Source organism: Mycteria americana, chromosome 1, assembly GCF_035582795.1.
Source record: "Mycteria americana isolate JAX WOST 10 ecotype Jacksonville Zoo and Gardens chromosome 1, USCA_MyAme_1.0, whole genome shotgun sequence".
Classification (NCBI taxonomy): Eukaryota; Metazoa; Chordata; class Aves; order Ciconiiformes; family Ciconiidae; genus Mycteria; species Mycteria americana.
Window position 1 is genome coordinate 206,251,023 of NC_134365.1, and position 24,585 is coordinate 206,275,607.

The following is a 24,585-nucleotide window of genomic DNA, read 5'->3' on the forward strand; positions in this document are numbered from 1 at the left end:
AATCATTTCAGAAATATGGCCACTATTGTGTGAATAGGAGCAATGGGAGTTCATTAATAGGCAGTATTTCCTTTATTTACCAAGTCAGACTTGAATGCAAAACATGTTATGGTACTTCTTTTTCTGATGCTTTCAACACAATTAAGGTAATTTTATTTAACTAAGAGCTATTTAAAATGCTGCGATATGCACATTTTAATTGAATTCTGATTTTCTATCCAAATGCAGCTTGATACGAATCACAGTCAAAACAATCATTTTCACTACTATGAATATGTTCTCTGACATGTTAAAAAATCATAAAATTCAGGATGTGCAATAAATATATGGTTAGACAAAGTAGCTTTAAATATTATTAGGCATAGCTCATCTTCCTAGGGAGCAGAAAGAATTACCCAGTCTTGTGATAAGTTGTATTTAATTGCAGACAAATATGTTCTTAATGGTTGTGTCTTTAAGTATTCTTTTAAAACAAACAAGCCTGAAAAGTAAAAATGAAAACTCAGATTAAAATTCAAGATATAAAGCTAGGTTTCCTACTAGTAGCTTTAAATCCCAGCTGAAATCTCAGATGTGAATCAATCCATCTTCCCAACTCCACAGTAGATCAGAAAACATGTCATAAAGTCAGTCACTTTATCGCAGGTCCTGGCTGCAGGCCTTTGAAAAGTGTGAGTGTGTGTGTATATGTATGTACATATATCTGTATGTACATATGTACATGTTTGCCTTGTGCTTAAGGGATTCTTACACATTTACATTTAAATTCAGTCTGCCTTACTGTGTGTTTAAATGAGGCAGAAATGTAAGCGATAGAGAAAAAAGTTCATTTTACCAAACTTTGGTGGTTTGAAAAATGGGGCATCTTGTTAAAGCTTCCCTTATAATTGAGGGGGAGAGAAAGGCACCTGCAGAGAAGCGTTCATCCCATTTGTTTTAGATGTCCGTCTTCAGGTGGGATGAATTACCTTCTGCATGTGCCTTCTTTTTGCACTCAGTGCAGAGCAAGTCTAGGGCAACTAGGTCAGTAGCATAGCAAGCTCAGAGAAGTACCTAAAAATATTCCAGTTTTTATCACTCTCTGAGAAATGTGAGCTGGGTCTTCTTGATCTCTTCAGAATGCTTCATCTTTAGGATAAGATTAAAGATTTCTTTAGAGTGATGAACAATGGCATTATACTAGTTATTGCTGACTAGCAAGGGATATCAGTTCGTCACTCTGGGAGAGTGAGCTTCAAGAATAACAGTTGCTACCACTGCTTTTGGGATAAAGTGTGGAGGCTTGACACTACTGTTGGAATAAGAGCAGGTTTAGGATTAGATTTGGCTTCCCTTTTTTTTCAGGATCACAGGCAGTTATTAAATAGACTGAGACCAGCGTATATTTGTGCAAGGTCTTGTGTTAGCATTTTTTTATATGTACAGAAGTCAACTGAGATTATACGTATCACCCCTGCCAGCTGTTTTAAACCTCATAATGGCACTAGGCTCTGACTCATGGAGAATGAATTTGTTAGAGGTTTCTGGCAGGGACTGAAATCACTGATTGTAAGGAAGCAGCTCTTGGTGACGCCTGGTTGAAGGTACACAGTCACGAGAGTTGAGCCAGAAGTTGCTGCAGAGTTGGAAGTACAGGGGGTGAAAGGGGTTGGTTGAATGTTGACTCCCAAACTGCAAAGAACATCATTAATCTTGTTGTGGTAGCGTTCCTAGGAAGATACCTTTGGGTGTGGGCTGGCTGTATGAACATGCAAGTGCAAACATGAATCTAGACTTTCTGAGCCCCTTACCTCTCTACCTTCTGAATCTTTGCAGTTGTGTTTGTCTCGCTGCTCAACTGGAGCCTCTTTCCCCTCTCCCTCTCTTGCCTCATCCTGAGCAAACCCACTCAGACATAATGCTGACTGAGAGACCCGTGCCTGCAGATCTCCTCCCTGGACCTGCAGCTGTAGCACATGTGGTCATTGACTTCCGCATGTCTTCCAGCACCTCGAACTGTGTAACGGGAGATATTTGATGGCTGTATACCAGTCACATATTGTAAGATACCATTTTCCCCTGTTGATCAGCAGATGTAAAAGCAAAGAAAAAATAATCCCACACGTATTTAGAATTTGTTTTAAAATGTTTTTCTTGCTTAAAATAAACCTATCTAAATGCAGATAGAAAATGTCTAAATCTTACTGTCTTAAGGCCTAAACTTTATTTAACGTATTGAATTCAAATAAAATGTAATTCTTTGGACAGCAGAAGTAATGCAACCTGATCTCTCAAGGCTTTGTACCTCACTGGTAGGCTGTGCTGTGGAATGTGAGCTGCATTTGAAACTTTTCCCAGTGTTAAGGTGTACAGTAATGTTCTCCCTCTGGATTGCCTGCAGACCAATGGGGATGAGGCTCATGCTGCTTCCCTGCTCCCAGGGAGGCATTGATACAGTCTCTCTTCTCTCCGTTTTCCTGCCTGTCTTCAGAGAACTAACAGAACTGTAATACCTTTGAGGCTTTTATCCTCAATTTAGCCAGCAGGTTCAATAGTTATTAGGGAAGCTCACAAATGGGAATATAGGCATAGAAAAAATTCACATTGGTGATGTTATTGAGTGCTGAAGTATTAAAAAATAGATTTTGTGTATACCTAGAAGTCCATTTATGGAAGCACTACAACATGGAATCAGGCCTCAGCGTTGCCTGAGCTCTCATCCCACTGGAGCGTGGGATAAAGCTAGCAGTGACTTCATGGGAATAGAGTATTGAGAGCTTTCAGAAATCCCCATCCAGTCATATTTTTATTTCGCAGACAGTTATGAGTATTTCAGATAGTAGAATTTAAACACATAAAGGAAGGAAGTCAGAGTCATAGGAAGTAGGGAATTTCTCTTCTTGAAAAGGAAGAGAAAAGGAATGTCTCTTCTTGAAAATCATAATAGTCAAAAGAAGTTAATGAAAGCAAGAGTCCAGAGAGATCCTGTGCCATTAAGAATGGACATAAGGTGTATATATCTAAACTTGCCAGTAAAGGTCGTTAATGTGTAATTCCCATCTGAAAGTAGAACGTATGCATAACACATGTCATACATTACAGACTGCATGGGAGAAGTAGAGAGGTAAGTCACATTTTGGATATTAGACTGAGATTTTTCTCTTGGTAGGAACACCATGAGTCTATAAGGTTTGTTTAGCATCGTGCAATGGCTCTGAACCAAAACAAATGGAACAAGAAACTGAGTATTTTCTGGACATCCAAATACTGTTTCTGGTTCACACATCCTGCATTTACAATACAAATAAAACATCATAGCTCAGCGTGCCCCATTTCATCCTTTTCAAGAAAAGATCCCAGCCCATTCTTACTCAGCCCTTTACATTATTTCCTTCCAACTACTGGTGTTAAAAAAAGTATTTGCAAGCTTGGACTTTTGTCCCCACAAATAACTTGAAGTTTAAATGGTATAATTATTAATCAGTTGTCTTTTCAAAGTTAAGCTTGACAAGCTTTAGATTCTGATTCACCAAAAATCCAAACCTGAGGAAATGCAGACATGTCCAGTGGGGACTTTTAAGTCTTGTTTCTTTGACTTACAGCTGTGAGGCATCTTTTACTTGGGTAAACAAACTGCAAAAAAAATTTATGTAAGAGCTAGTGAATAGAAATGCAGAAGTGAGAGGGTGTATAAATAACACAGTACAGAAAAGCAAAGATGGGATTCTTTCTTTGACCCTCTTTGGGAATAGATGATGGAACCCAATTTAACTGAAAACCAGTGTTTGTGTAGAGGTCTTGTAAGGATTTATTTACACAATAAATTCACTTGTGAAAGTTCAAGTGGTAGAAGGCCTGATTCAGAATATTTCTAAAGGGTATTTGATTGCATCTAATGTGAGACAAATGGTTTAATAAGTTTTGAGGAATGCTAAGACACTTCTGGATTTGACCATAAACCCTGGAAGATAATTACATTCCTACCATTGTTTCCAATGTGCAGAACTTTCACTGAATGAAATTGAATAGAAACTATCATTAAATTACCGGAATGTTTCTAGGGCCATGAATCCAAATAGAATTTAAAAAATCTGTAATAAAAAAGATGTTTTCTTTTGTTATCTAATATTACAAAATCTCTTATGCCTATTGTAGTTTTAAGTTGCCCTCTGAGGAGCTTGGCACGAGTACTATCAGAAGAAAGGTATCAGACTGAATGACTTATTTGGCCTGTTCCAGCAGTTCCTACCAAGACATACAAACCAACAACCATAATAATTCCTTCTTGGCTCTTATTATTGAGCTTAGATTAAACAGAAAAGCAAAGGCAGATGTGTAGAATGTGTTGGAGATAACGATTTGGACAAGCAGTGGCTGTTTGTCCTCTCCTCTGATTATTATCTGTTGACACACTGAAAAAACTCGCTTGGATGTGATCTGAACCAAAGGATGTCAGCATCAGTCCTCTTCTGGTCTGAACAGCAGTCCACTCTGGGGAAGGCTAGTTCAGAGTGAAGGAACTGAAGATAATAATAGCATTTCGTATCTTAAATTTAGTCTGCACCTTAAGGCTTTTAACAGGCATTAAAAATAAAGCTGAGGTCCTCATTTCTCTTCCTGCATCTCTCCATCTTTTCACTTGATATCTTCATGAGGTTCACAACTGTTATCTGGCTTTCTTCTCCTTCTCACTGGCTTGATCTTAAAAAATGGTGAGAATTGTGGCTCAGTTATAGCAACAAATGTAAACACGTTTAATCCTGGTTTAAAGATCCTGGTTTAAACGCGTTTAATCCGCGTTTAAAGATTACTCAACGTCTTTTACATTTTGCAAGCCTGTGGTGTCTCTAAGCTATAGTCCACTTTCAAGGGGCGTTTTTGCCTACGTGACTGGAGTCTTCTCAGCTTGATTGTCCTCTACCATTCTTTGACTGAGTAATTTTCCTTATTCATACACCTAATTATTTTTGTTCTTCATTTCTCTGTGTAGATCATTCCTCTTTCTAGCCTTCAGTAGGGGTAAGTAGTGCCTCATGCTACCCACAGTTTGTCTTTCACTTCTCACGCCTTTTTTTTGTATGCTATATTCTGCTAAATCAGCTTTTTTTCCTGAGGTCTGAATCTTTGCCCAGTAACAGAGCTATATCTGTCTTCCTGCTAGGCAATATTCCTAACATAATTCACTGCTCTTCACATTCCCTATGAAATGGTTTGCTAGAATTCACATGTTTTATTCCACATAAAATATGTGCTGTTGCTTCACCTCTGTCCCTTTTTAGCTTACACTGCAGTTGGAAGGGCTGCCTCAGTCCAAGCCCCTGTATACAGGTCAAGTGAGCTCCATCTTAAAAATAGTATATTCTGTGCTACTGCTAGTACTACTTGGTGGCTGTACCAAAGCTGCTTAGCAACCTTCCTGTAATTCTGGCCGTGATTTGGGCGTGCCAAGTTTACATCTGTTTGCTCCCAGATGAACTCTTTCCCCTAGCTTGGGTGGTTCTTTCTCTTTGGAATTAACTCCTTGATGTATTTATAGAAAATGATCATGTTACGTATTGATAAGCTGACCCTTGCTAATAGGAAGATGTTCCACGTCATTCCGCCTCACATTCCGCCACGTCATTCCCACGTTCCGCCTCAAGTTGCGCCAGGGGAGGTTTAGACTGGATATTAGGAAATTTTTCTTCACCGAGAGGGTTATCAAGCATTGGAACAGACTGCCCAGGGAAGTGGTTGAGTCGCCATCCCTGGAGGTATTTAAAGGACGTTTGGATGAGGTGCTTAGGGACATGGTGTAGTGGTGGTTTTTGGCAGTGTTGGGTTTATGGTTGGACTCGATGATCTTAAAGGTCTTTTCCAACCTATATGATTCTGTGATTCTGTGATTTTGTTTCCTGTTCCCTTCTGGAATGCAGAACTAGCAAGCTGGTCTCCAGCTTCAGCACATGAATGCTATACTGCTGTACAAGCAGTGGCAGCGTACTAAGAGTGGTTGAAAACTAATAGAGAGGACAGATAAATTAGGTTTTGGGTGCTAAGTTATTAAAATGCTTTTCTGAGTGACAATAAGTTGTTTTGTGAGCAGTGAACCAACAAAGATTGATTTCTTAAGGGTTTTTAATCTTTATGGTGAGAGCCAGTATGGATTCCCTGACGCCTGACAAGAGTGCTCCCATTCTGCAACTTTTTTCTGAGTGGTGTCATTAACAGAGTCCATTTTTCTAGCTGGCCTCCTCTTTTCTCTTAACCTGTAGAAATACGATATCTTGCAACCTCTCTTCCTATCTCAGATTGGTTCCAATTAGCTCCAAGGTTAAAAATCCAGTAGTGGGGATTGACAACTTAGACACTCACAAGTCTATGGGGCCTGATGAGATCCACCCGAGAGTGTTGAAGGAGCTGGCAGATGTGCTCACCAAGCCCCTTTCCATCATTTACCAGCAGTCCTGGCTAACTGGGGAAGTCCCTGCTGACTGGAGATTAGCGAATGTGACACCCATCTTCAAGAAGGGCCGGAAGGAGGACCCGGGGAACTACAGGCCTGTCAGCCTGACCTCGGTGCCGGGGAAGCTGATGGAGCAGATCATCCTGAGTGCTATCACACGGCACGTAGAGAATAACCAGGGGATCAGGCCCAGCCAGCATGGGTTCAGGAAAGGCAGGTCCTGCTTGACCAACCTGATCTCCTTCTATGATAAGGTGACCCGCCTAGTGGATGAGGGGAAGGCTGTGGATGTTGTCTATCTAGACTTCAGTAAAGCCTTTGACACGGTTTCCCACGGCATTCTCCTGGAGAAACTGGCTGCTCATGGCTTGGACGGGTGTACTCTTCGCTGGGTAAAGAACTGGCTGGACGGCCGGGCCCAGAGAGTGGTGGTGAATGGAGTTTACTCCGGTTGGCGGCCGGTCACAAGCGGTGTTCCCCAGGGCTCGGTGTTGGGGCCAGTTCTGTTTAACATCTTTATCAATGATCTGGACGAAGGGATCGAGTGCACTCTCAGTAAGTTTGCAGACGACACCAAGTTGTGTGGGAGTGTTGATCTGCTGGAGGGTAGGCAGGCTCTGCAGAGGGACCTGGACAGGCTGGATCGATGGGCTGGGGTGAATTGTATGAGGTTTAACAAGGCCAAGTGCAAGGTCCTGCACTTGGGCCACAGCAACCCCATGCAACGCTACAGGCTTGGGGAAGAGTGGCTGGAAAGCTGCCTGGCAGAGAAGGACCTGGGGGTGTTGGTTGACAGCCGCCTGAATATGAGCCAGCAGTGTGCCCAGGCGGCCAAGAAGGCCAATGGCATCCTGGCCTGTATCAAAAATAGCGTGGCCAGCAGGACTAGGGAAGTGATTGTGCCCCTGTACTCGGCACTGGTGAGGCCGCACCTCGAACACTGTGTTCAGTTTTGGGCCCCCCACTACAAGAGGGATATTGAGGTACTGGAGCGCGTACAGAGAAGGGCAACGAAGCTGGTGAAGGGTCTGGAGCAGAAGTCTTATGAGGAGCGGCTGAGGGAGCTGGGACTGTTTAGCCTGGAGAAAAGGAGGCTGAGGGGAGACCTCATCGCTCTCTACAACTACCTGAAAGGAGGTTGTAGAGAGGTGGGGGTCGGTCTCTTCTCCCAGGTAACAAGTGATAGGACAAGAGGAAATGGCCTCAAGTTGCGCCAGGGGAGGTTTAGACTGGATATTAGGAAATTTTTCTTCACCGAGAGGGTTATCAAGCATTGGAACAGACTGCCCAGGGAAGTGGTTGAGTCGCCATCCCTGGAGGTATTTAAAGGACGTTTGGATGAGGTACTTAGAGACATGGTGTAGTGATGGTTTTTGGCAGTGTTAGGTTTATGGTTGGACTCGATGATCTTAAAGGTCTTTTCCAACCTATATGATTCTGTGATTCTGTGATTCTGTGACAAGCAGACACGTAGACTTAGTGTGTTCACATGGGAAACCAACTCTAAAACTCTGTTTGCCTGTAAATGTGCTGATTCAGTAGATCACTTTGTATATTGAATGTTATTGTGCATGCTTCAAGCATAGTATAAGTATTAAATTATAGCTTATCAAGTACAAGTCTCACATGCTTAAAAATACTAAGATAGTTTGACGAAAAATATATATGACTAAAGAATTTATGTGGAAACAGTTTAAAGGCCAGTCTCATGCCTGTATAAAGGACTAGCTCTGTCTCTTTACCATGGTCCTTTGCAGAAAGTGGTGATAATGTTGATATTCTTGAAATATCAGGCATATGCAACCCATTGAGGTGGTTAAATGTCAGAGCCCTAAAGCTTTGCACCTCTTGGATTTTATGTTGGTTTAAGTGGACGTGGGCAAGGCCATTTGACTGTCTTGATTTCCTGGGTATTAAATACTTAGCAGAATTCTCCATCAAAGTGTGTCCCACCTTCCAACACTCATTTTCGAACCTCTTCTTTTTAAGAGCTTTACTTTTTGTCCCTGAAGCAAAACAACACTCAAGCACATACTTCCATCCCATTGGCTTCAGTAGCGTTCAGCTTCTTTGTGTCCATGCATGTACATTGTAAACAAAGGTCTGATTGCAAAAGTTATGTGAACCAGTTGCCGAAAGGTGAAAATCTGCTTCCACGATACACTGTCAAATCTTCATACTTAGGAGATCACAGAGTGTGCTGCTATGTGCCAGCAACTGGAGCTAAGGGGGCTTTTAGCAAAAGTTTCATGTCGCTGCAGGGTGAAACATGACCAATATTTGCATTTGTTCAGAATAACCTAATACATTTGGTATTATTAATCTGTGTGGTTTTTTTCTATTGAGAGGTGCATTGCGATCTAAGAATGAATAAGGCTAACATAAATTGCACAATAAAAGAAGCATGAATACTTTTTCAGGGTGGAAAGACTTTGAGGAATCTTTCTCTTCACTGAAGCCTACTTACACTCTGTCTGCGTATTAACATTATTCCCATTGTGGTTGCTGATCACCATGTGGATGTTCAGTTGAAAGACTGATCTCAACATCTCTCTCAGCTCTGAACAAAGGCTCCATTTTTTGAGTCTTCAAGACCTTTCTCTTGTTTCATGCCACTGTAGCTTGAATGATTTCAGCAGAAGTAGGATGCTACAAAGGAATGGCCTGAAGCGTTAGGCCTGTAATGCTGACAGTGACCTTTCAAATAATGCCATTGTGGTGGACTTACAATATTGTTATAAACACAGGTTTATTTATCCCAGGGTAGTTATTCTGCAAGCCGAGTTCCTGTAGAACTTGTAAGCAAGTTTTAGACTAGAAGAAACCACTAGATTTATTCTGGCATTCTTCATTAAGCAGACTATAATATTTCACCACATGATTACTTCATTGCAGTGACACATTTCTGATTAGAGGAAATTTTTGTTTCATTACTTAAAAATCCTATTTTAAAACCTTGAACTTGCTAGAATCCATTGTTAAATTATTCCACTGATTCAGGGTTTAATTTGATCTCATTTTAAGTCTGAATTTGTCTAGACTTGTCTTTGAACTGTAGCAGCTTGCTGTGCCTCAAATATAAATATTTGCAGTAATGGCAATGGGAACAGAAGATGTGTACTGGCTAAGAAAATTTTCAATACGTGAATTTGCTCTAGTGTGAAAGATTAGTCCCAGCTTTTTAAGGCAATAAGACAAGCTTGTTCTTTATGTCAGTTTTATACAGTTTTGTCACCTATGTGACTGACCAGAATTCAGATTTTTCAAGATAACTTTGCACTTAATTAATAAACTTCTTTAAAATATGATGTAATATGAAATCAAATACCCCTGCTATACCTATGTGAGGTATATCCCAGGATGATTTCCAGACGCAGAGCAGCTTCTGATCTACTGGTGAGAAGCACGATCATAACACAGCTGCTTTGCCAAAAGTACGTACTTCGCTTTATATCTTGGACCCTCCAGTGAAGGTTGTTGTTACGAACAAAATTTCTCCCCCTGCCACTTTGCTGGGTCTGTGCCTTTGCATTTGGGAGAACTGTGGAATTATCTATTTTCCAGCTGTTAAAAGGGGACCTGTATCTCCTGTCTTCCACCTGCTAAGGCATGTGGTGTTCCCTCTGACTTCTGCTCTCCTGTGTCCTCCTTACTGCTGAAGAAAGTCTCACATAAAACTTTGGAAGTGGGGACCTTTAGGATTCATGCTTATCAGTCCCCAGAAACCTGGATTGCTGTGGGACAGCAGCAGATCTCCAGTTGTTTAAGCCATGGGCTCTGGAGGACATGATTTTATGTGTAAAGCCTTTTTTTCTTTTCTCCTATCATGAAGAGAGCTCTGTAAGTTTAGTTTGGGGAGTGTCTGCATAGGGCCTTTCTCTCCAGCGTGGTCATCCTTTAGGCTGGTGTGGCTTCATGAGTCATGGTTAGCCCCACGTGTAACCACTGCGTGAGCCCTTGGCTCTTGCTTAACAGAAGCTTGGGGTTGTGGTACAGGAAGTCATTCTGGGAAACGGACATTGTGAACTTAACTGGAAATTGTGTTAATTATTAACTGTTTTAATGAAGCTTTCAAAGAACACAAAAATACTCCAGAAAGCTGCAGACTCCTGCAGATTCTGGAAAGAGTGAATATCAAATAGTTTCTCAAAAAAAGAGTAGATTGTGGAGGTGGCAAGCTTTCTGGTGGGAGAACATTTCCAGCATTGCCTAACATGCCAGTGACTCAGTAAAGCTTTAACAGAGATCTCTCTGCGCGCAATGTTAAATATTATGCTGGAAAATACTAGCATGTGTTGTCAAATAGTGATTACAGGAGAAATAATGTACCAGAAAGAATGAAAAATAGAAAGTGATATCATCTTGCACGTGACTTGATCTTCATCTTCGGATAACTGCTTGTTGTCCAGGTCACCATAAATCACCTCCAGCACAGCTCATTCCCTCAGGTACTGGATACCTCTCTCCATGGTGGTCCATTTGCCTGGGCGATATACAACATCTTCCTTGAAGGGACACCTTTCCTTCATACCTGACAGGAGTCGCCTCCAGAGGCTGAGGGCTTGTGCCCCTTTTCCAATCGCTTTGTCAATGCCCCCTTCCCTAGAAAGAGATCCCAGCTGTTTGGCTTCCTTACCCTCTAATTCCAGGCTATTGGCCCTGCTGTCCCAGCGTCGGAGCAGCCAGGTGACAATGTGCTCGCCTGGACGACGGCTGAAATCCTTTCGCGTATCTTGCAGCTCACTCGGGGATAGAGATCGGGTGGTGACCATCTTGTTTATGAGTTCTTCCTCTCGCTCCGAGGAGGAGGAGGAACCTTCCGACCGAGTTCTTCCTTGTGGGCGAGAAGGGAATTCTTCCTCTTCCTCCTCCTGTTCTCATGATGGGCCTGCTTTAGAGTAGTCTGCCTCCTCGCTGGCGGGGCAGTATGCTTCTTCCTCCTGCTCCCTCTTAGGAGAGACTTGTTCATCCCTTACTAAATGAGCTGACTTTTGCTTCCAAGATTTCTTCTTGTGTATGGGGGCGACGGATACCGGCACAGGTCGGTTCCCTGGTTGTCTGATTGCCGGGATTGAGTAGCCACAGTGCCTGTCACCAGGGTTTGAGTAGCCACAGTGCCTGTTGCCGGGGTTGCCGCAGTATTCTTAAATAGTTGTTTAACCCTAAGCAAGACCTGACACCCATTCACGAGACATAGCAATAGGAACATGCTGGTTTGAACATCCCAAGGATATCCAAAATTCTCAAGAGCTGTTGTAACTAGCCTGGAGAAGAAAGGGAAGAGGGAGGAAGGTGTCTCCCCCATAGGCTGGCTCTCCGAGGAGAAAAAGTAAAAAGTGTAATTATTAATAATTTCCGATAGATGGCTCCCGAAGTACAGAGGTGATGGCAATGCTGAGTACAAATACCAGATTGATCTCACGACTAATAATTTTATCATACCATAAGCCAGTGTTACACAGTACAGTAAAGTGATAACCTTAATCCACCTCCCAGAGGTGATAAACAGCACATAAATACCGATAAACAGTATATACGGCGAGTAAGGTGTTACATAACACAACTCTGAGAACAAATACAACTCTGAGAGCAAATAAATCAACAGTGTGACCAGCGGCTACTAAACTAATGTAATGAATGCTTATAACAAATTTATTTTAACACACTCTGGTCAGATCTGTCATTATCTCGAACCCTTCAAGCCCTGTGTTGGGCGCCAAAAAGGACTGTCATGGTTTAACCCTTAGTTGTCATTGGCACCTAAGCACCACACAGCCGCTCACTCAACCTCCCTCCGCACCCCCGTGGAATGGCGGAGAGAGTTGGAAAAAAAAAGTAAACCCCATGGATTGAGGTAAAGACAGTTTAATAGGACATCAGAGGAAGATAAAATAATAATAATAATAATGATAAAAGAATATACAAAACAAGTGATGCACAGTGCAGTTGCTCACCACCTGCTGACCGACACCCATCCCATCCCCAAGCAGCGATCGCTGCCCCCTGGCCAACGCCCCCCAGTTTCTATACTGGGCATGACATAATATGGTATGGAACAGCCCTTTGGCCAGCTGGGGTCAGCTGTCCTGGCTGTGCCCCCTCCCAGCGGCTTGTGCACCTGGCAGAGCACGGGAAGCTGAAAAGTCCTTGACCAGTGTAAACACCACTTAGCAACAACTAAAACATCAGTGTGTTATCAACATTATTCTCATACTAAATCCAAAACACAGCGCTATACCAGCTACTAGGAAGAAAATTAACTCTATCCCAGCCAAAACCAGCACATCCTGAGAAGGCTTTACCCCACCTCAGGCTGATGTTAAGGCAAGGTGATATTAATCCCCTCTGCTTTCCTGTTTTTTTCAGCTAACCTTCTGACTGTCCTATAGGACTGGTTTTATGCAACAGAAGTTTGCATCTCCCTACCTATTAGCATTTCAGAGCACGCTAGCTGTTTCTTAATTTCCATTCAATGAAAAACTCTGGTTAGGGCATTTCTTTGATCTATGACTTGTCTTCTTCCTTGTTTTCCTTATTTTATTTGCCCTAGTCCGTGGGAAGTATATATTAGTTTACATTACTTTTTCTACTTTGTTTCTGTCTCTTTGTAAATGAATATACTAGGTCATGTGTTGCTCTGAAGAGCTTATAACACATCCTAAATGTTGTGCAGCTGGGCCCAAAAATGGCTGAGATGGAGTAGAGCATGGAAAAGTGAAAGCTACCATGAGCTGCCAATTTCTGTTTGTGTCTTGTTGCTAGAGACAAGTTAATATATTTAATATATGATAGAAAAGTCTTTGAAAGGACAGAGAGCAGAGGCTGCATGAGAAATGAAAAAGAAATGGGAATCCAAAATATTTATTGAGAGCCTGCTTCCCCCAGAAAAACCAAGATTAATGAGATTAAATTTGCCTTTTGTTGTAATGTAGCAGAAGTGACTCTGGTGCCTTAACTCTTGCACAGCACAGGCCAGAAAAAATCATGCAGCAAAAGTGGTTAATGTGAGTGGTAGCTGAGGCTGCACAGTGGAATGAAGGGACTCAAGTAGGCGTGATCAGGAGTGACCTCACTGCTTTTTTTCCTTTAAAAGTTCTGGCTCCTGGTTGTGCAATCTGGCAACTTCCTCAAATGGATGATATTTTTTGTGTGGCGGTAGGTAAGAATACGAGAGATGGGTATTGTCAAAGAAGCTTTATCTAACTGTATTTGGGGCACTGCTTACTTGAGGTTAAACCAAAAGTGAAGCCATCCCAAAGAACTATAATGTCTTCTTTCTATATTAGCATAAAATTAAGCACTCTGTGTATGTCGTATATATTTTAGAAGTATTTTGAGAGAGTTTGAAAAAGTCCAGTGTCATTTTTTATGTATGCCCACTTGTAAAAACAACAGTGTTCAGCTGAATGAATAATGGGGGGGGGGCGCAGATGAAACACCATCATCACTTTCCATAATCCATTACTGTCATTTCATTAATCAGATGCATCAGTTGAGAAATGTTAACTGGACAGTTCTCTTCTGTTCTAATGTTGTCATGCAGATACTGAAATATCAGATAGGAGCGAAGCAATGAACAAAGCACATGTCGATACAATATTTAGACTTCAACATCATGGATTTTTTTTTAATATTACATATTTATACAAAAGCTGTCTTAGAAATTTTATAGATGCCTTGGGAAAAAATGAACCAATTCTATTTTCTGTATTCTTATGCACTATAAATAGGCTGGACTAATTTATGAGTCATAGTAAATAAATTAATGACCCTTTTCATTGGTAAAGCATAAAGAAGATGTACTAATAATAACTAAGCAAATAAACAGAAGTGGTTTTTGAGAGCATATGATGAAACTAGCAACCCTCAGATCTGGTGGTTCAGCAACTGGAGCCTTTTTTTACTTAATAGCATCATCATCATCATGGTTTTTTGTTTTGTTTTGTTTTGTTTTTTTCTTCCAACTTAATTTAGGTCTCTCTCTAATTTAGGTCTGCCTTTTACCACACTCAGTTTATCTCTGCCCTTGCCCACTGTCCTCATCCATTCCTTGTGTCCATTCCTCACCCACTCCTGTGTTTCTCTTTCCTTCACTTCCTCACAAGAGCTACACTGCAACATCAATGGATGAAATAGAGTTGGATAAAAGTAATTATTTTATCTTTTTTCCCAAGGAGAATGAACTGACCTTTCATTTAGAGGCGTCTTAGTTGTTGGTCTACTACCATTCTGTCGTATGGATATAATTCTTTCCAAGTACTAATGATAATAGCAAGTGGCAACATTCAGAAGGTCCTGGAGGTCAGGAGGCAATGAGCTGGGGAGGGAGGAACAGCCTGTGCCGCAGCTGGGCTTGGCGAGAGAAAAGCAGCGTCGGGAACAGAGCAGGAGCGTAGGGGAGCTCCTTTACGTGCAGTTGCATGGGAGATGTGCGTTGGACCTGTCTGTCGGCAGCTTGAGATGCCAGCTCCAGTCAGCGTCAGGGCTGGCGGAATCTCTGCTGGGCAGAGGATTTGCTTCTACACCCTGTTTCCTACAGTCTAATATTTGTATGCTAGGAAATTTCACTGAAGGTAGGTTTCGTTTAAAATACTCGAAGTTCACTAAATGGCTGCTGCAGCAGCACTCGTTCTGTGAGTAATAGACGTGCCTTTTGACATCATTCAGCGACACTGCAGCCGTTCAATTCCCTTCTTTCCTTTTGCATAAAGGAGGGGAGATTTCAGTGCCTCGGGGATGAATGTGAACATTTCTCTGTCTTATCCTTATTGATTTCCTGTTATAACTTGTAGCATAATAGTGATAATAGCTTGAGTGCACTGTTTTTCTCAGCAATAAACCATGTGATAAACTACTGGTCCTTTTGTCTCTTAATTTGCCCTGTTGGCAGCCACATTAAGGCTTTTTACATAGCACAGTGATAGTTTTATTACTTTATTCAATTAAAACAGCAGACAACCTGAATGAAGGATGAAGGTACAAATGTAGTTCACATCTAATGCACAGAAAATCTGGTGTTGGAACTGGATATTGATTCTTACACACAGCATCAGTTTTGGGTCTGTGCTTGGTCATTCCAGCCCTTGTGACTACAGAGGAAACTCAGACATTTACTTTAGACTGGGTAGGTAGCTTCAGATGGCTTACCCCAGCTAGTGAGCCCATTTCTCCTTGACTGCAGGGACTGTATTCCCATCTGCTCAATGTAATTTTGGACTACCTTGATTGTGCATTGCCACCAGCGTAAGTATAGAGCTCAGGATAGGTGGGTAAGCTTGCCCAAGGAGCTGGGTAAATGCTTTGGTAGTTAGTTCATCCTAAGATTTATGCTGCTGCACCGGTACTGCTACAGCTATCCAGATTTAGGTAGTTTAAAGATAATGCAGTGGTCTCCACAAGCTGCTGTTGCTGCAGACCATGGTATAGTCACGTCCATGTTCTTCAGTCTCTGAGATGAGATCCATCTGGAAGATACTGAAGATGTAATATCTCATCACTGGAAGTTTGTGACACCTGGCTTGTATCCATATAAACTTAATATCGTGTCTTTGAAGCTAGTACTATGTAAAAGCTGAGTAGAATTGGCTATGTCATCAGTTATTCCATCTCACCCTCAAGGCTGTACTGTTTTAATATGGTATTTGAATACAGAGATTTTTTTTGAAAATGTCAGGTTGCTGTGGTAAAAGCTGTAACAGCTACAAGTTCCTAAAGAAATAGGATTTTCAATAAATATTTTTCTTTTGGGTTTGTTAAATTAGACCAATTGATGATATGTAGCATATTTAATGTTTAAGACATAGATAACATTAGCTAATCAGTTGCCTCAAACTGCTTGCGAGTTGGTGACTGCAGAAAGAGAACAGAGGCCAAATGCCTTGCCCGGGGCCATAAAGGGAGTCGGTGCCTAATACAGAGTAGTTCCTGGCTTTCCCACTGCAGTCTCTTGCATGCAGAGAGGTTATTTTCAGTTCTGCAAAGACTGCAATAACACAAGGGTCAGACCAAAGAATGTAAAAATCAGAAGAAATCTGGAGACGTTTTCCCTGCTACAGTCTTCCAACTTTCAGTAATCAATACTATAGAGACTTGCTGAGCCATAGTTTGCATCCAAACCATCATATTTTACAGCTTGTGGTGAATCCATCCTCTACAAACGTCTAATCCTTTTTTGAACTCATTTAAACTGTTAGCCTCTTCCATATCCTGTAACAGTGAGCTCCATGAGGTAATTACATGCTGTATGGAAACTATTTCTTTTTGCTGGCTGTAAACATGCTGCTTGTATTCCACAATATCCATTTTCTTCACTGGAATGCAACCGCCATCCTGTCCCTGTGCAGAGGGTACGAGGTGTGGGAGAGCGGGGCTCGGGATGCCTGGCCGTGCTTGTGCACGTGGTGACCGTCCTTCTGCCTCTCGTGAGCCAAATAGCACATGACGGGAGTGACTGGCCTCTCTACTTGAGATTCCCTGGCTATAGGAAAGTAAAGGAATATCCTTTTCATTTTAACATCAACCCAACCATTTCTCGGCCTGCTTTCTTTTGGCAGAAAAAGCCGTCGGTGGCACTTTTGCTGACTTTCTGGAAAGAGACTGTATTCAGTGAAGTGTCTGACCTTCCCCACAACCTCTGTGTTGCAAACATGCTGTACCCTTTTCAGCCTAGGAATGGGAAAGCATTTAATCCTTAAAACCACCAGACAGTTAGTTCAGTTAGTTTTAATTAAACCCCCTAAACCTACTTACTTCTGCTAATTAAAGAAGAGAAAATTAAAGTCACATATAAACAATCTTTAATACACAACCAATTGTACTATAGCGATAGTACACAAGGTGAGGATTAATATCCGTTGAGATCTGTATGGGTTCTATTGTTTCTTTTTAATACCAGATTATGGTGTGTGTGTCTGGTCTTGTGTTTTAACACTGGACCCTTAGCCGCCACGACAGAAACAAGCGGGGAGGAGGCTGCGTTCTTCGTTAAACCCGCTGTGGCTCGGTGCGTACCGCAGAGCCGGTGCAGGTCCTCGTGCCGTCACAGGTCCCTCCAGCAGGAGAGGGGCCTTGCAAGGGCAGCAGCGTCGTCTCTGCAGGACAGTGTCTTCCCAGGTCTGCCGGCATTGCTCCGAATTGCTCAAGAGCACTAAAAGCAAATTTTCACGGTCTTTCCTTGTTGTTCACTCTCTAGGCGGAGTTCCCTTTTGTCTGAGGATGACATTTTTCCTGATTCCTCTTGATTGTTCATTGGAGACCTTCCCCCATGCCTTCCCGCAGCAGCTATACACAATAGCATGTCTATGCAGCTCAGCTCGTGCTTTTCAGGACAGAAGATTCCCCTTTTCTCTCCTCCTTACAGAAATAGGAGGGGACGTGGCAGGTGCTTCATCTCTTTACTGTGCCGGGCAGCTAGCCAGCCGTTCGTGGATAACGTTTCACCTTTTGAAAGGATCTAACAGTGGAGGGAAAAATGTCATTGTGAGACCTTTCAAGTGTTTTTGGACCACCACTGGGCTAACAGATGAGGATCTCAAATAAATAAAATACCTGCTGAAAACTCATGTAACTTTTAATAGAAAATAAGAAAAAAATATATATCATATTTGGAACATGCTCTACACTAAACAGGCATACCTGCTGTATTTTATATGTGATAGGTCAAAACGCTAATAGAAAGTTTAGCAGTGTCTAATAAATCCTGTGGCTTTTTAGAGTAATTCCTTTTGAACTCCTAACATTTCTATAAATCCTAGCTGTGGAATACCTGTTCTGCAGGACTGCTCTGCTACAGCCTGGCTTGCTTTGTAGTGTTTTTGTTGTGGTGCACTGATTATCCATAGTGCTATCTCATGGCATCTCCCCCAGTGACTTTTTCCCTCCCCCAAGGACTAAATTCTGCCTTAAGATGATGATTCTTAATGAGAAAATTGATGATCTTGTCGTGGGATAGAGCTTGGCCTTGGGAGATACTGCTTTGTCAAGCTCCCAGCTGGGAGGAGCAGCTTGGGTGTTGGCGAGGGATGGCTCCACACCCACCAGAAATAGCAGCTAAGGCCCAGGAATGTTGTTTGTGTCTGTAAAACTCCTTGTGCTTAAGACACACAGGGCCACCCTGGAAGAAGCAAACAAGATAAACAAAACAGCTAACTCCTGCTTCGCCTTGGGAAGCCAAGATGCTTCAGTGGCTTCTGTTTCCTCACTGAGGACCTGGGAATTAATTAAGGTTCCTTGAGTTCAGACCTCCTGCGACACGTGGCCAGCGCTGCAGCCATCGTGATGCTCGCGCTCACCAGAGCGGTGAACTGGTCCGTACTGGGTACCCTGCGCTGCCGGGTACCGGTCCCCTGCGGAGGCAGCGTGGGGAGGCAGGGAGGGGATAGAACTGCCCGAGGTGCCCAGTTTTGGGGTTGTGACCGTCTCTCTGCACCAGGAGCCAGGGGACTGCGATGAACCACTCGTCCTCCTCCTGACCACCGAAACTGAGGTGGGCACCCGAGTGCGGTGGGAGTGGTGGGGTGTGTGGGCACCGCTCCTCTTCTCTGCAGCATCTCAGGAATAGCAAAGTCTCGCTGTAGTCATATGCTGTGGAGTAAAACCTCATTTTACTTTTTTGGCATGAAGCATTGAAGTACAGAAGATTGATTATACAGGTAAGGCCCTGAAAAATTTCCATTTTATGCTAGGGGAAATAAAGCACACCAGTGTTGTTTGAGCATTTGTGTCCCACCACCGATAACAGTAGCTCTCGCTGCTGTTTCTTTCCCGGCAGTACTGAAGGGGTTGGGATTTTCTGGTGCCAAACCATGCCATCCAGGCAGACTTTCTGTCTGTCACAACAGTAGTCTTTTTCTTGTGCCCAAACAATGTTTGACATGACCAAACTTCATTTATATATTGAAGTTTTTATGCAGTGGCATTTTTGAAGAAAACTGTTTTGAGTGTCTCCAGACATTGAATCGCTGCAGATAGCGGCCAGGCACTCCAGCGAGGGAGTCTGCCAGTCCTTTATTTCCAGCACAACGCTCAGAGAAATGCTGGTGCAGCAAGTGAAACGCAGCTCTGTTCGAGGGGATGCACCCAAGAGGCTGTTAGCTACATCGCAGCATTCAAAGCTTTATCTCTCTTGTGCAGTAATACAGCAGAGCTAAAAAATGACTGCATAACTGAGTGTCAGGTGAATCTTTTTTTTTCTTTCTTTCTTCTGGATACAAATTAAGCAGCATAAATTTGTCTTCTCAGAGTAATAAAGGACCTGTGATACTTTAAATTTACAGCTTGAAGAATCTTAATGGAAAGCAAATATTGCAGTAACCTGATCTCTAAAAGAGGAATCCTTCACGCTGACTTTCCTCATTTTCTTCTTTTTTACGTAGGTGGGGTTATTTTTATTTAGTCCTAGTGTTCATGTACAGATTTGAATCTGCTTCTAAGAGAGCAGCGAAGCAGCCTTGAATGCCTCCTCCTGCCTCCTTCTCTTGTTGATGTCACTACTAACTTTGCAGCCCATTTCCCTTGAGTATATGGCATTTTCTGTAATCAGCAGTGCCCTCCAAACCTTAACTCGACCACTTTTCTTGCATGGCTGCAAGGAAAGTAGGCAAACATTGCTCCCATCACTTCAGAAAGCAAAATCAAGGTAAAAAGTCTCCTGGCCAATGCGCAGGTTGTAGAAAGCCTGTGACTTTGCTAGAGTGCAGGTTGGTGGCAGAGCAGGGCTTTGATGTCAGGAGGACTACACTCGTGTTGAGCATGAGGTCTACACAGCTGACTCTCGTCTTCACACTTTGCAATAGCTAAACCTGCTCCTCGTGTATTTGCAGCGCGGAGCTGTGGCCTCTGTCCCTTGCCAGGACTCTCTGGGTCAAATGCAGCTTGATCTGCGGCCTCTGCAGCCAGCTCTCCCTGCTCACGGACTGAGGAGAGAGGCCGTAGGGCTGCGCTGCAGTTAAGGCACCTTCCCCAGGAGCAGTTTCGCTCTGTGGGCAAAGCCCTCCCCTTCCGCAAGCTGTCAAGCGGCAACTTGCAGTTAGCATCTCTTTTGCGACCCAGAAACACCAGGCTCGCTCAGATCCTTGATCTGTATGTTTTCATAAAAGAAACAAACAAAAAGGAATAATGCAGCTCTCCCTGGATAATAATTTTCTCCTACTTGTTCAAAACCCAACTTGCATAAGGACAAATCAGATTAACTGAAAAGCGTTCAAAAGCAGCGTTCTTAAAATGTTGTTAGTCGGAACTACCTTATATATGTGGAATATATTTTGCCTTTGGGTAATTTTTTCTGCAAGTTTTATCATTTAAAACAAAATGATTAATTAAATGAACTGTACAATTAATTACTTGATCTGTTTATTTCTGATAGCTGCCTTCAAGGTTTTAGAACTGCAGTGCTCCTGCTCTTACCCTGTGCTTTTATTCCCAAGATGAAATTAGAAAGCAAGCTGTCTCTGAAGCTTTTTGGTTTGTTTTTTTTTTCCTCAACTCTTAGTTGGTTTCAAGTTGGAATGAATTATTCAGTGAACCAAAAATATTTAAATAAACCGTCAAGAAAGATACATTATCTCTGTATTTGCAGAAGAGACTAGTGCTGTCAGAATCTGTTTTAGCACTTCTTATTCTAGGTGCTTAACCACTGTCTTCCATTTAACTTGGTACTAATAAACCACTTTAGATATTTGACTTGTTTTACAACTTTGACAACAAGCATTTACTGTTTCAATTATCCAGTGTAAGTAAAACAGTATTAATATTTTATGTTTTAATAGATATAATTGTTTTCAATTTGACTTTAAATAGGTTTATTAGAGACAGATTCATTCAAATACAATAGCATAATTTAAACAAATAGTGGTTAGGTTCTATGTGGTCTTTTATTAATTGATCTTTACCCACCTGTAGTCAGCCAGGAGGCATCCTGGAGAGCCAAGGTCCATCAGTTTCTAGTTCTTAGGCCACAGACAGCTGAAGCTTGTGCAGAGGCATGCGATCCCTAAGCACCCATTCAGTTGCCAGTGATTTTTTTTTTATCAGTTAGTCTTTTTTTATTTAGATCTGGTCTTCATTGGAGACTTTCCTAGGGTGAGATTAGGGGGGGCAATAGATAGAAATCATGTGTTCTTGGCTGTCTGCCCCATGCATGTCCACGTTACCATCTCCTGCATTATTTGCAATATCCACAAATAACTTCAGCCAACCTTTATGAGGCTTTAAAATTGTTCTGTTTCAGGGATTCTGTAGCAACTCCAGGTCACTCTTTCTTATGGCACATGAAAACTACTCCTCTGAAACTGTATGTATTCTACAAAGCAGTCTGCAGGCTAGTGCTCATTCAAGGTAGCTTTTTAGCCTTTCTTCTTCACTTGTGGGCATGGAAAAGAGTTTCTCTGTCTTGTGGTCTACAGTCTGGATGTCCCCTTGTCTTCTGCCATTTCTTCCTCTTTTGTTTTGTATTGTGTGGCATTCTTTCTTCTGCAATACGTTGCTGGGGATCCCAGATGTTTGTCAGGAATGGTTGTGTTGTCAGAGTCCCTGCAAAACAGCTGAGCTGGGAAAACAATAGTTGAGTAAGTTGAATGGATTGAGCAAACATTTAATGAGGATCAAGGGAGCAGAGGAGTGAGGCTACAAGGAGCTCCTGAAGTACCGCATTTCCCCTCTGGCTCTCATCTCCATTGCTTTGCTTGGTACAAAAGAGCTGAAGAAGCCGTCTGCCTTCTAGCATTTGAACACAGCAAGTTCATAGCAGCTGGTTCTTATCCCTGACACGGTCTGCGTATGCTCTCCTTTCAGCATCGCAGTGCCAGAAACACGCTGCAGTGGGGCAAGGAGAGCAATCCCCTGACACAGGAACGACACAGGCCAGGAATTCAGTAGCTTTGTCACATCCCCACCACAGACCCCGCCATGAAATTTGGAGTGTGAGCTCCCATTCAGTGCTACAAGAATTTCTGACCTCAGCTGAAGCCAGGGATTGCCCTGAACTGATGCAGACTGTTTTTATTTTAGCTTTGCTTTGGCAGCTGTTTTGCTCCTTGCAATTGTCTTGAACTTGTGTAGGAAAGAAGGTATGTGAAAAATGGCACACTCTGGTGGGAATTTACGTCATCCAACTTTGTTCATTTGAAAGTAAACACATCCCATTATAAGATGCATGGAGGGTGAACTCCTTTCCAGGACAGCCTGTCTTGGCCGGCTACAGAAAAAGCCTTGAGGTGACAGATACCTCTGCTTTAGATCACTATACTTGGATGAACCCCACCTTGGGTAACGTAACACGTATTTATTTTCTACTTCTTTGGAGGAGAGAGGAGAGAAAATTCCCTGTGTGGGTTTGAGCTGGTACCTATCTTAGACTCAAAGTGGGAAGAGAGGGCAGGAGTGGTCCATTCCCCTCTGGGAGAGTTTTGGGTTGGGGGTAGTTGCGTGACACAAACAAGACAGTTCAATCTTTCTGATCAGAAAGCATCAGCAACCAAGTAAGAGTCAGCTTCACCTTCTTTTTCTGGAATTTGTTACTTAGAAATCCTGGATCTTTGCAAGAGCCTGCATTCTTCTCTATTGCTATGTTGATTTCATTGTGGCTTTTCTTGTTGAGAAACTTTATTGATGATCTTTCTGTTTCCAAACCTATGAGCAAACAGTGGCCAAAATATCTGTGTCAAATCTTGTTTATCCACAAAACTGCCAGCTTTCTCATGCCGGTTGCTCTGGAAGCTCCAGCCTTTCCACCTCCGTCATACGTCCTGGCTGTCACGCCTGCTGCTGAGGTCTCTGCTGGGGTCTGTGCCAGACCCGAGCCTCGCTGGGGGCTGGCAGCTTCTCCTCTGACACATGGAGCCAATCTCTGCCTCCGGACTCAAGCCCAGCGAGACCGAGAATGAGGAGAGCTCAGCTCAAGGGCAGGGGGTGAATTTCCTTTGGCCCGAAGGAGGCTTTTTGGGAATTTTTACAAGCAGCATACCACTTGCACGTTTCAATCCCTAGATGATACTGGATAGTTTCAACGAGTGAAACTACAGAAGTGGCCAGAGTTACGAGAAGCCTGTCAAAAGCAAAACAGTACTGAGTTGTGGTACTTTGCCAAAATGCGTTAGGCACAGATTTTATAAAGCCTTCTTGTCTGCTACACCAATATAAAAGATGAAAGGGGGAGTGACCACAAGGTCAGGCACCAGGCTGGAGGTTCACTCCAGCTGAGAGGCAGCAATTACAGCCTGTCCGAAGGCAGAAAGGACTGCCAGACCATTCAAAAGTTTATGAACAACCACGGCTTGTTCTCAGAAGAATATATGTTACGACTCTTGTTTATTTTTCATTACATTCATGAAGTGAGAGATTCATCACATCTTGGTGAATAGCTGGAGCAAATAGTGTCTTTGGTTCTTCTTGCTTAAATATATAGAGCTAAATGCGTATATATTTAGATATAAGAAAGTTGGCGCTGATGCAGGGCGCTTTGCAGTCCTGTAATAACCTGATCATAGGGCTCTCACAGCCTGAGGCAGCTGGAATAGCTGTGCTAGTCTTACAGGCCTCTTCTTTCACATGTGGGGTCAAGTAAGGGACCTGTCTTCATATGAATAACTCCTACTGTAAGGGAGTGGCCTCACTGTGAACTAAGGTTATTTGGAGGAAACAACAGAGGAAACGGCAGGATTGTATTGGTGCCGTTGACGTCCGTTACCTACAGTACAAAAATACTGGTGTTGGTAGCAGAGAGGATCAGGTGGGTCACAGTCCATTGTTCAGACATTTTTCACATTAGCAGTTGGGAGAGGAAACAGATTGCGGAGAGGAGACACAGTAAAGCCATCTTGGATAAGAAGGGAACGATGAAACTCACTTGAATTGTAAGGGTCACTTTTGAGGGCCATGCACACCCTTTTTATTGAGTAGCCGTTGTACCCCACCTCCCTGCGTGGCTTTCCTCACGTAGTTATGGAGGAAATATTGTTGCTGAACGACCTGTGTTTCTAAGTTGTCAGAGCTGCAAATGCTTCTATAGGGCTGGTCCATTCCCCATGGAAGGGTGGCCCAGTGACTGCTCTGGGACGCCCACCAGCCAGCCCTAGGTGTCTGCTGTGCCTTGGGGCTCCTTTGTGACAGGTGCCAGCTCTCTCTCCTGGTCAGACTGGGATCCATCCGGCTCTGGAGATTTTAAA

At 42.8% G+C, this 24,585-nt stretch overlaps 1 protein-coding gene across 3 annotated transcripts in view; it reads left to right on the plus strand.

The window, feature by feature from the left end:
* PDGFD (platelet derived growth factor D) overlaps positions 1-24,585 on the plus strand; it is a 148,453-nt gene that overhangs the window by 16,233 nt on the left and 107,635 nt on the right. The window lies entirely within an intron of this gene.